The sequence below is a fragment of the Petromyzon marinus genome (genome assembly GCF_048934315.1).
Source record: "Petromyzon marinus isolate PM22_M1 ecotype Great Lakes invasive population chromosome 84 unlocalized genomic scaffold, UKy_Petmar_22M1.pri1.0 chr84_unloc.3, whole genome shotgun sequence".
Lineage (NCBI taxonomy): Eukaryota > Metazoa > Chordata > Hyperoartia > Petromyzontiformes > Petromyzontidae > Petromyzon > Petromyzon marinus.
The window spans coordinates 1,229,616-1,241,624 of record NW_027422640.1 but is presented as its reverse complement, the minus strand read 5'-3'; the positions used below and the strand labels follow the sequence as shown (position 1 = coordinate 1,241,624).

General features: G+C 45.8%; 1 long non-coding RNA gene across 2 annotated transcripts; it reads right to left on the bottom strand.

Moving 5' to 3' along the window:
* Positions 1-264: 264 nt before the first annotated feature.
* On the bottom strand, positions 265-7,355 carry LOC142908436 (uncharacterized). 2 transcript variants are annotated; one of them, XR_012931757.1, is made up of 3 exons: positions 7,172-7,355; positions 3,534-3,626; positions 265-547 (listed from the first exon to the last, which is right to left on the bottom strand). It is a non-coding gene; the product is annotated as an uncharacterized LOC142908436 (long non-coding RNA). The 2 variants fall into 2 exon arrangements; XR_012931758.1 differs by lacking the exon at positions 7,172-7,355 and adding an exon at positions 6,008-6,085.
* Between the last annotated feature and the right edge of the window lie 4,654 nt (positions 7,356-12,009).

Below are 12,009 nucleotides of genomic sequence, written 5' to 3'. Positions count from 1 at the left end.
GCCCCACGCTGTCCCCGTCCCTCAATGGACTCGTGTCCTTTGTTGATGAAGGCCATTTCATTAAATAATGAGAATTAATTATGCACCCACACAGGTCACCAAAGTAGCCTCAATAGACGTGTTAGGGCAAGTTGTGGATCCTTGTGCTGTGGAACACACGAGGGGGTGGTATGTATTTTGTATGCTGAACTTCTTTGGCACGGAACGTAGCCAACCGTGCTAATCGGAGGTGCAGGGGAAGGACATCAAACTCAGCACAAAAAGTAGTTCTAAAGAAATTAGTTTTCAATCAAGATGTAAAGGTGCACAGCTCCAGTGGCTTCCTGATATCAGAAGGAAGAGCGTTCGAGACGGCCGCAGAAGCTCTTCTGAAAGCGCGATGCAGCGACCGTCTTTGTTTGATGGTTCACCAAAATCCGCTGTGGGGATGTGATGTGGCCAACACCATGCACGCGGCCACCTTTGTCTCTCCCAATTGCTGATGTTTATTATAGACACTGCACCAGGTACTCTTTAGAGGGTCAGTCGACCGAGGGAAGGTCCAGGACTGGGTCACACAGACACACACACGCAGAAATGATGCCCTATGTCAAATCCAGAGGCTTCTAAGAAAATGGAGGTGTAAGACGGACACAGCTATTACATGGATGAAGGTGTAATACAGATATTTGTGTTAAGGTGGTGCTGCTCACCTGAAAACAATAACAAAAATCCCACCACTCATTCATCTGTTTAATCTTTGATTGGAAAACGCTGGGCGAGACCTGCGACATTCGAGTGAGCTCACCTACTCGCTCACAAACACACAACACTCAACCCAGTCAATCAACATGTTACACACCCTAAATATGACCCGCCTTGTCTTGGGGAAGACCTGCAACATGCTACTGAGCTCACCTCTTCACTCACCTACTCACCCACTATTGCTATGTCATCCACACACCCACACACTCGCTTATCTTAACAGACCTCAATAATTGACATTTAGCTCCTGAAGATATTGCTACATGCAATAAAACGCGAATGTGTGAGTGATTGAGTGATTGATTGAATGTGTAAGTGAGCGTCTGGTTGCGTGAATGAGTGAGCATGTGAGTGCGTGTGTGAGTGTGTAAGGTGAACGGTAGGGTATCGGCGAATGTGCTGTGCTACAAATATGGTGATCCGAGTTCAAATCTCGCTCACCAGTCTATGGGTCTCTGTGTAAGTCTTTACCTCTCTGTAAGTCTATGGGTCTCTGTGTAAGTCTATACCTCTCTGTAAGTCTATGCGTCTCTGTGAGTCTACGGGTCTGGTAAGTTTACTGGTCTCTGTGTGAGTCCATGGGTCTCAATGTGAGTTCATGGGTATCTGTTATCATCATCTGTGTTTGAATGAGTCGATGGCTCTGTGTGATATGACTCCAAGTCTCTCTGTTCGAGTGAGTTTATGGCCTTCTGTGCGAGTCTATGTCTACGTGACTTTACCGAAATAACCAAAGAGTAATTCCTGCAGTCACGAAAGTGCCAAATCAAGTTTGAGTCTATGTCTCTCTGTGTAAGTGAGTACAACATATCCTTGCTTAACGCGGGGGTTGCGTTGTCGAAAATTGCTGCTTAAAGCTATTTTACGTCAAGCAGAAAACTTTTCTACAAGGAATAACGGTAAAGCGGGAGGCTCCTTTCAGCACAAACTTTTATTATTATTATTTTTAATTGACAGTACAGTACACTGTTTTCTATGTTTATTTTAAATGTGTTGTGTATATGTAGAAGATCTATATTATAATCTTTATTTATACTGGAGGAATCTAAAAAGCCCTTTTTCACAGATTTCCAGTTGGGGTGGTACAGAAAGTTACATGAACAAATGATGCAAAAACACAATCGAAGTGCAAAGTATAGGAAAGGTAAGCAAATCACCAAAAAATAAACTATTTTTTATCTTACCAAGTAAAGCCCTCTAAGCTATTAGCTTTTTTTATCAGAAGCGAACTGGCCACAAATGATAGCTGAATGAAGTGGCTTATGACGTGGAAATTTATAGAAGCCAAATAATAATACAAAAATGCGTTACATTCATCAATATACATACAAAGGACGTGAAAGGGAGATATGGTGAGTGAAAACTATAAGGGAGTGAGTGAGATGACACTACACACAGATGCTGGAACAAAGGCTGAGGAAGAGGATGACACGCCACGTAACACAGCGCGCACCGGTACAGCATCAGCTCCCAGCAATACAGAACAACGCTGCCAAGACCAACACCACTCATGAGAGCAGTCCGTCCGTCATGTGCTACTCTGCTACTCGAGTTATAGTGGGTGTGGTGTGCGCTAAGCAAAACACATTACATAAAAAACGAGGATATACTGCATATGGTTCTCTGCCTGAGTGAGTCTATGTCTCTCTGTGTGAGTCTGTGCAAGTGACTCTATGGTTCTCTGTGTGGGTTAATCAATAGTTAATAAAGAATTAAAGCTTTCGTGACTGCATAAATTACTCTTGGTTTTTTCGGTAAAGTCACGTATGTAGAAATACCATAAAATTATATTAAAATAAATCAATCACGACGTTTCGACCGCAACACAAGCGATCTTGCAACACAAGATCTTGCAACACAAGATGGCTTGTGTTGCGGTCGAAACGTCGTGATTGATTTATTTTAATATAATTTCACGGAATTTCTACATACGTGACTTTACCGAAAAAAACAATGAGTAATTTATGCAGTCACGAAAGCTTTAATTCTTTATTAACACACTTCTACAGGGAAGTTACCTTTACAATTCTGTACTAAACTAATTGCGCCCCCTTACATTTTCCTGCCCCTCCCTCTTCTGCTGCTGCCGTACCCCTTGCTTTCTTCGGCCCCTCCCCCTCCCCCCACCTCTACTACTTATTTTAAGCCTCTGTTCATCCCTCCGGCCCCTTTTTTCTTGCTTCTCTGTCCGTCTTTCCTCTTCTTACCTCTTGTGTCCCTGTATATGTATTTCTGCTATCTTATACCTCGTATTTGTTCACTCTGTCTATGCTGGTATGTTCAACCCAGAGGATGAACATGAAATTTAGCACTCTTCTGAAATTCGTGGTCTGCCAGGCAAGTGTCTAACTGTGTCATTGGCCGACTGGTATTGCATCACGTACATTTTTCTTAGGTTTTTTGAATTCTCGTCTCTCATCTTCTTGTTGTATTTACCTCCGTGCAGTTTAACGCTCTCTATGTGTTGCGCTGATGTCACCCTATGTGCTATTTGTTTTTACACCTGATGAAGATCGCTTGTGTTGCGGTCGAAACGTCGTGATTGATTTATCTTAATATAATTTTATGGTATTTCTACATACGTGACTTTACTGAAAAAAACAATGAGTTAATCAATGGTTCTCTGTGTGAGTGAGTCTGTGTCTCCATGTGAGTGAGCCTATGGCTCTGTGTCAGTGAGACTTTGGCTCTCTGTGTGAGTGTACTCTGTGAGTGAGTCTATGGCTCTCTGTGGGAGTAAGTGGGTCTCTAAGGCCACAACCATCTTGCCCCCTGCCCAGTGCGTCCACCTGGTTGAGCTGCAGAAGTCTATTGTCCACCGCTCCAGACCGCACAGATATCCGACGTCCACCTCCAGCACAGACACCAGCAGATTCTTAAACCTGGTGGTGGAAGTAAGGACACGAGAGGGGTAATAGTCAACCACCATTACCACCATCAATACCACCATTACAACCACCAAAATCACCGCTATCGTTAACACCACCATCAATATCACCACCTCCACCACAACGATCACAATCAAAATTACAATCACAATACTCTTTGGTTCTTTCGGTAAAGTCACGTAGGTAGAAAAAAATAATAGATCACGACGTTTCGATCGCAACACAAGCAACCATCATCAGGTGAAAAAATATAGCGAGAAAGCTGCTGAAACACGAAGTTATATTGGCTTGAGATAAGCTCAGCCCAAGGGTAAGTGGGTGGGGCTAGAGGTAGAATTTGCATGTAAATACAACACCACATCGTGGAAAAGGAAAGAGAGAGACAGACACCGAGAGACATCCACACACATTTAGAGGCACACACAAAGAGACACACGAGAGATGCATATAGAGAAAAACACACCGGCAGAGAGAGACACCAACACAGACAGATGCAGAGAGAGATAGACACAGAGATAATTACATAATTGCCCATGAATTACTATGGTGTGACAATGCCAATTACCAATGTCAAAGGGAACATTAATGAATGGTAAATGTGGGGTAATATCCCCAGAAGAGCATGTAGACTACATTAAAAAATAAAATAATCAGGCAATATAATATCACATATGGGTTCAGTTTAAAGTTTACTTATGACAAATAATACTGAAATAATTGTGCACCATAGATTATCTTAATGGTCAAGTTACATAAACATCACGGAATCACTTAAGCTGACCATTTAAAAAGACATTAATTCCAAGATGTTGAGCAAAGGAAATTGTTTGGAAGTTCATCTCACACCAAGTACATGTTACTATAAATCTAAATCTGCATAGTTCTCAATCAGCAAAGTCGCAAACATGTTTTAGCACAAGCAAGGAGTTCAGTGTAAAGCTGTGAAGCAAATTAACCACTGCACACGGTTTTAAAGCTCTCTGCCTCAAAGACAGCACTCTAACAAGTGTCAAGACGCAGCTGCACACGCCACATGACAATAGGCGGAGTGAGTGAATCTAAGTAGACACTGACCCTGTCAAAGGGGATCCCATGTCTAGAGTATTTGTGGCTGGTGCTACACATTTCTACGTGATTAGCCATTTTGCTGATCTATCATTTGTGGACAGGTCGCTTCTGGAAAACAGCCACATAGCTCAGTGGGTCTCACCTGGTAAAATAAAAATAGTTTATAGAGTTCGTTCTGCCTCAACGCGTGTTTTCATAACGCCAATTGGATATGGCACGATGGATGTATTAGGGAACACGTTTTATAACGCGGATGCTAAGTGGATATAACGCGATTGAGTCAACAGAACCACGTCGCGCGAGTAGGAATGTGCGGTTGTACGGCTGCCTGGGCACAGCGTCACACGAGGCATTGGGATGCTGCTGGATGCTTCCTGATGCTCCCCACGCGCCTCGGTCTTTGTTCAGCCGACACACGCATCTCACGCTGTTATCACGGACTGTGCTTTACCCTGTATTAGTCATTGTAACGAGGGAGTTTACACAACGCGGTGTTCTTCAGCAGCGCAACTGCCGCGTTATAGAACACTGCAGTAAATATTGTCGCGGTGTGGAAGGAGCAATGAACGTCATCTTGTGGCATGGAAAGGCATCGCAGCCCTAGCGAGCAGCCAGAGACAAAGCCTGCACGCACGGCAAAGTTGTGTTTGACCCGGGGACTATTAGCAAGTGACACGTATGGACTAATGGTTACTCTAAATGACGATGTTGACGTTGGTTATAACGTGCTACAAATATGGTAAACGCACATCGCATTAGCTCTGACAAATAGCGGACTTTTTAAAGTTATCGTTTACAATGGTTAATTTGTATATCATGCCAAGTGAGTAATTTGCGTGTGGACCCTGACAGCGGCACTCAATGTCCAACTCTTGCGAATGCTCTCAGGGGATCTTTACCGTGCGCTGCGTTCACTCACTCAGCCCCAATCTCCCTGTCGTGAACTCACCACTCACCCACTCACTCACCTCACCCTTCAACTCACTCACCCTCCTCACCTATTAATTCTCCTCATTAACTCACTCACCCTGCAATCCACTCCCTCACCCCCCTCCATCACCCGGCACTCACCGCCTGTCCGTGACCACCTCTCCCGTGCCTACAACCACAAACACCACCACCACCTCTCCCGTGCCTACAACCACAAACACCACCACCACCTCTCCCGTGCCTACAACCACAAACACCACCACCACCTCTCCCGTGCCTACAACCACAAACACCACCACCACCTCTCCCGTGCCTACAAACACAAACACCACCACCACCTCTCCCGTGCCTACAACCACAAACACCACCACCACCACCTTCTGCTGCTGCTGCTGTCGCGGTCTCCGCGTGGGGCCGCAGGCCCAGGGGGAGGCCTCGCGGCCCAAGAGCGGCGCCACGGCACCCCCCCTCCCGCTCCTGGCCCCTCCCCCTCGTCCCTCCTGGCCCCTCCCCCTCGTCTCTCCTGGCCCCTCCCCCTCGTCCCTCCTGGCCCCTCCCCCTCGTCCCTGCTGGCCCCTCCCCCTAGTCCCTCCTCCTCCCGCTCGCGACGTGGAGTGAACTCGCCCCCGCGCCCCGCGCCCCACCCTGAGCGGCCCCGCCGCCCATTGCAAGAATGGCGGGAAGCGGACGCGGGGCCGACCGCGCGCCGCCTCTCGCGTGATTGGCTCGCTTCGCGTCACGTGGGGAAGGCGGAAGAAGAGTATGGGGGAGGAGCTGCAGGGTTAGGGGCGGGGCCGTGGAGTCACGTGGTGAGCAATGATTGACAATAAGTGGGCAGGGATGGCTGTTACGTCATAGCGTACGTTACATCCGGCATTGATGTTGGTTTAAATATCACGCCCCTTCGTGACGTGTCTCACACTTCCTTCCGTCCCGCGTGCCGTCAACACGAGCTGAGCATGGTGCTGCTGATCGTTGGCGTTCTGGTCTTGGCCATGCTTGGGATGGAGATCTTCATTTATCGTCGTTTTACGCTTTCCATCTCAGACTTTTACCGCGAGACCATGACGCTGCAAACGGAGAGGATGAGCCTGCAGAATGTGGAGCTCTGTCAGAAGAACAAGATGCTCCGTCTGGAGCTACAGCAGCAGCAGGAGGAGTTGATGGAGAACCGAGAGACTCTCCAGAGAGAGAACAGGAGCCTGGTTCAACAGCTTAAAGAGTGCCAGTTGGAGCTGGAGTCCACGAGAGTGCCTTGCAGGGAGAGCAAGTCTCTCCATGCGGATTTTCTCCGAGACTGCAATGCAGCACAGCGGCAAATGTCGCTGCGCTGTGAAAACAAAGATCTCCGGAGGTCGCTGCACGCCCACCTGACGGAGTTGAACTTCCTGGATCCGCAGAGAGGCCAGGAACAGTTTAGGCTATGCGGGAAGCTGGTGCGTCACGAGGACATGTGGCATGGGGAAAAGAGGCTGCATGAAGAGAACCTTCATCTCAGTAGCCAGCTGAAAGAATTGAAATGCGCCGTGTCTCAAATGTACCATGATGCCACCGATGCCCCTTCCACCGCCGCTGCCACAGCTTCCACCACCACTTCTGCCACCACCGCCACCAAGAAGAAGAAGAAGAGATTTATCCATTGGGTGCGAAAATTGCTGACGCGCAAGTCGGCCAATGTAAAAACATTGGGGAAATTGTGAAAATGACACCGCCCCAATTAAAACATTACTCAGAAAGACAAACATACCACCCCATAGAACATCAACATACTATTGGGGAAAGTGCTGTACTATATATATGTATATATATTTAACTTTCTTTGCCATCGTATGTAGTCAACCATACCAATGGAAGGTGCTGTTAGCGAATAAGACAACTTATCGGTTCCATTCCTGAGAACTGTCTGTAAGTCGAACGGTTCATAAGTCTGAATACAATAGTGTACTGTATTTAAATCCACATACTGTAAGTTTTTTAAGATGTTATCACGGTTCAGCAAAACATGGAAACATTGTCAAAGTCATATGTAAGACAAAATATCGTACATTTGCATGCAACAATGTAATAAATACTGTATTGTGAGCAAAACATAAAGTTACTTAAATGGAAAAAAAATATTTTTATTGTCACTTACCTTTAGTTCGGATGCTGGCCTGCTTGTCGGGAGGGGGCGTAATGAGTCCCTAAAACTGCACACACGGGGGCGGTGGGAGGGGGGGTGAACGTCCATACACACACACAACAGCGACAATCATTCGCCGTATAGCCTTACCAGAATGTTGGGGCAAGCGCTGTTAGTGAGCAGCGCCTATGAAGCTCAGAATGGCACATGGGCCAGCACAACGCACGGCTGCCTCTCTTTCTATCTCCATACATGAGACTCACAGGCGTACATGCGTCCGTGCACACACGCACAACAACAACGCAACAACCGTCGTTCACCCCTAAGTGGCGGTGACATCACCACAGCACTTGTGCCATGCTCGGTGCTTTTTGAGGCCACGTGAAGTGTCGAAGGCTGGCTGGCAGGAGGGCATGTAATAGACGCAGGTGCCATGGATTGACTTAGGAAGATGATCGGCAGATGCAACGGCCGTGCTCCCCACTGTGCCAACTTTATTGGTGTCAGTTGTTTGGCGCTCTGCTCGTTGTTTTGAGCCTCGCTCCTCTGCCCTATGCTGTTGCTGGAGGGCGACTGCCTCCAGCTCCCCAGCAGCGCTTTTCATGAACCTCCTTCACAGAAGCCGATCGTGACACTGCTGATACCAGTCATCAATAAGTCCAATCAGCTCCACATCCTTCTGTACCACATCAGTCCATCTCTTCTCTAGCCCGTACCACGCCCATTTAGCACCATCTATCCAGCCAAATTGAAGCTGCTTGGGGATGCCGTGGCTGTGCATACGGACTGCATGACACAACCAACGCAGCCTCGCTTGCTGGAGGAGCCCACACATGGGCATTTGTCCAGATATTCCAGGAATCTGAGCTCCTCACAAAGTCCAGTCTGGTTAAACCCTGGATAGATCGTGGGCTAACCAAAATGTTTCAAACCAGCGCAGATGTTCATTTCGAGAGAGATATGGGAGGGCATAACTGCGGTCCAGAAGACATGAAGGTTTGTATGGAGTGACATGCCAGGTAGCTTCCACACAGTGTTCAGCAGCTGATGAAAATATAATGCCACTCGAATGATTCGAAGTGAGACCTCGGCTACTGAAACAGAGTTGGTCATCAGCACACTGCCCAAGTACGGAAATATCTCCACTCTCTCCACAACTGCCCCAAAATACATGGGGAATTGAGGGAGGGGAGCATTTTCATGATGTAAAATACCCAGGGAGGTGATTTGTTTTCGTGAGGCTGATGGTAACGGCCCATAATTTAGGAGCATGCTCCATGTTGAGTTGTAGTGTCTCCAACTTCTCCTTAGAGTGGGAAGTAATCACCAGATCATCCGCATTCATAATATGGTTTAACAATAGAGAGCCATACCATGACCGGACTGGGGCATCGATCAGCCTCCCATTATGTCTATACCAGATATAAATTCTACTGGTACATCCATGGAAATCGTCTCAAACTACATAGTTAAAAAAAATGTTAAGTCGTGAAAGGGCCAGAGGACACCCGTGTCGCACCTTACTCACATATTCTATCATCCCTTAACTCCATTACGTCGATTTCCCATGTGACGCATCAGTTGTTTTGTATTATCTATTATTTGCTTTCATTACTGTAACTCTGTGTTTTTATTTAGCTTTGGTCATTTGGGTGATCCAGGTCTCTCTTGCAAATGAGACTCATCCTGGTCGCTTTAGTTCTCGCCTTGTTCAACTAAATAAACTGGTACTCACTCACTCCATTATGAACTCACCCACTTCCCTTACTCTATGACTTACATAAATGCTCCCTCTCCCTCCTCATGAGTCATATATTTACCTGATCATTCACACAATCACCTGATCATTCACTGTGTCAACCTCACTCACGCACTTTTTCATGCTCTCAAGAATGACCCACCCATCCTATCACTCACTACCTTAATCACAATTCCCTTCCCTCATTGACCCACTGGTAAAATGAAAATACTCTACAGCAACAACACGTGAGATTGTACTCAGGCTTACACTCACATGTGTAAAGAAGCTCCTTTGCGGCTTCCAATTTCTTGATGATTTATTTCACAATAAAGTATTTACAACGCAGGAATACGACTTTTACGAACCTTCCCCCGTAAAGTACCCTGTACCTGTCTCCACCCATCAACACTGACACCACTATAACCTTTGCCATCGAAGAGAAGGGAAGTAGATGACGATAGAGTTTGCTGATAGAATCTACCGGGGGCAAGTGCTGGAAGTTACCAGGGCGTGGCCGTAGGGGTATATAAGGGGGAGCGAGGCCCGCAAATGGGTTGATTCCTTGGGGACTGAAGAACAACTGCAGGTGGACGACATCGGGGCCGACTGTTGGAGATCTACATGGTGGAAACCATCAAGAAAGACTGTTCGATATTACTCTATTAGAAACCACCAGGACTGCGGTAGTTATAGCCTTGTGAAACGTGTGAGTCGTACTCTCGCCTGGAAATATGTTATCGTGAAATAAATCATCATGAAAATGTACCCTGCGAATGAGCTTCTTTACACATGTCGGAATAGAGGACATGCTTCATTGCAGGCCGTTTTTTGTCTACAACAGACCTAAACACACGAAATATGGAAAATGGCATTTGATTAGGATTGCCACCTGCTACCCATTCTGAGATCGCCCAACTAGTAAAACCCTTCTCTCCATTATACCTAAGACTTTAGATTTGTACATTCCGTAATTTCAAGACGATGAGTTGACCAAAGTGGCAATGTTATTTTCTCATTTTATTCACAGTAAAAAAAAGGTATAGTTTTTTTTTCCCTGTTAACTTAGGCATACGAGTGTAACGGTGGCACAATGGTTTGGCCATTGCAATATGAATCAGACCACTTTAGTTTGATTCTCAGTCATAGTTACCATCAAGCAAACTGGCCTTGAGCCTTCTCGTCATCAACCCACGTTGACCAGCATGATGGAGTATGGTCAAACCATCTCCACGACTTATCTAGTATGGAAAGACTTCACCCATAAGTGGTATGACAAAGGGTAACAATTATTATTATTGTTGTTGTTGTTTATTACCACCGAAGGAATAACTTCATATCTGTCAGCCAGCCTATATATATACTCATAGATAAATGCTCTCCTAAACACCACCATTGGGTTGAAGCTGATTTGGTATCTTCCACTTTGAGAGCCTCGCCACAAGGACCATCCTACTCGATCCAGCGGTGTATCAGCGCTTTGTCAGGAGCGAAGCAGTCGGCAGTATTCCGGCTGTGAGACGTGAACAACGTTAGAGCGTTATATCATCCCCATTAATATTTCAGTCATGCTATCAGTCAAGAAGGCATGAAAACAGTAGCCAGGCAGCTCCAAGGGCAGAGCGCGATGCTGGTACTGCCAATATCCTTCATTTGAATCAAGCCAGCTTCCTGTTATTGAGCGACTTCTCTAGTGCAGATATTTCATGGCCTCAGCCAGGTCATCAATGACTGCACAAATAATGAAATTACATTTGCATCTGCACTTGATCTTACTAAATGTGACATATACGAATAAAACATTGGCTTGCCGATGGTATAATGTGCATTGCTCTCTGTAGCAGCCTGGTTGTGCGTGACATTTTCAACGAGATTCAAGGCAAGACGCATGCTCTTTTGAGCTAAAATTGGACAAAGAATGGAACTGACCAACGGCAAAAAAAGTTTTTTTCCGTAAAAAAAATCCTATAAATAAAACTAGCTAGATAATCACCTGCCAACTCTATGGCAGGTGATTATCTAGCACATCAGATGTAAGGTCAACATTAACAATGCAATGGTGGCCAAATTATGGAAGGGAAAAAGGAAGCAGATGAAAAAAATTAGTTGAGATGAGAAGATTTAGTGGAACACAGTGAATTAAGGTTGACAAGAGATTTCTGCATTCTCTAAATTATTCATCTGTTGTCTTCAGAAATGCTTCCAGTGGGCAGTTATTCGATTGAACCATGTCATATTGTTCCAAATGACTTTGATGGCCATTGTCAATAGTTTTTGGAGGGTGAGGGGTCCAATAAGACAGAAAGCTAGCATTAAAGATCATAAGATAACATCTCGATAAGACACTGAATCATCCTTTCATCCCTCTGGAGTTGATGAGTACCTCTTTGTGGGACATTAACATGAGCTATTCCTTGGAAAGTGCCAACTATGATAGGCATTCATAATTGCCATTGACCTGGTGCCACTGCCGCAGGCTCTTTTAAACAAAGACATTTCATTTTTAATATTTACGAGAT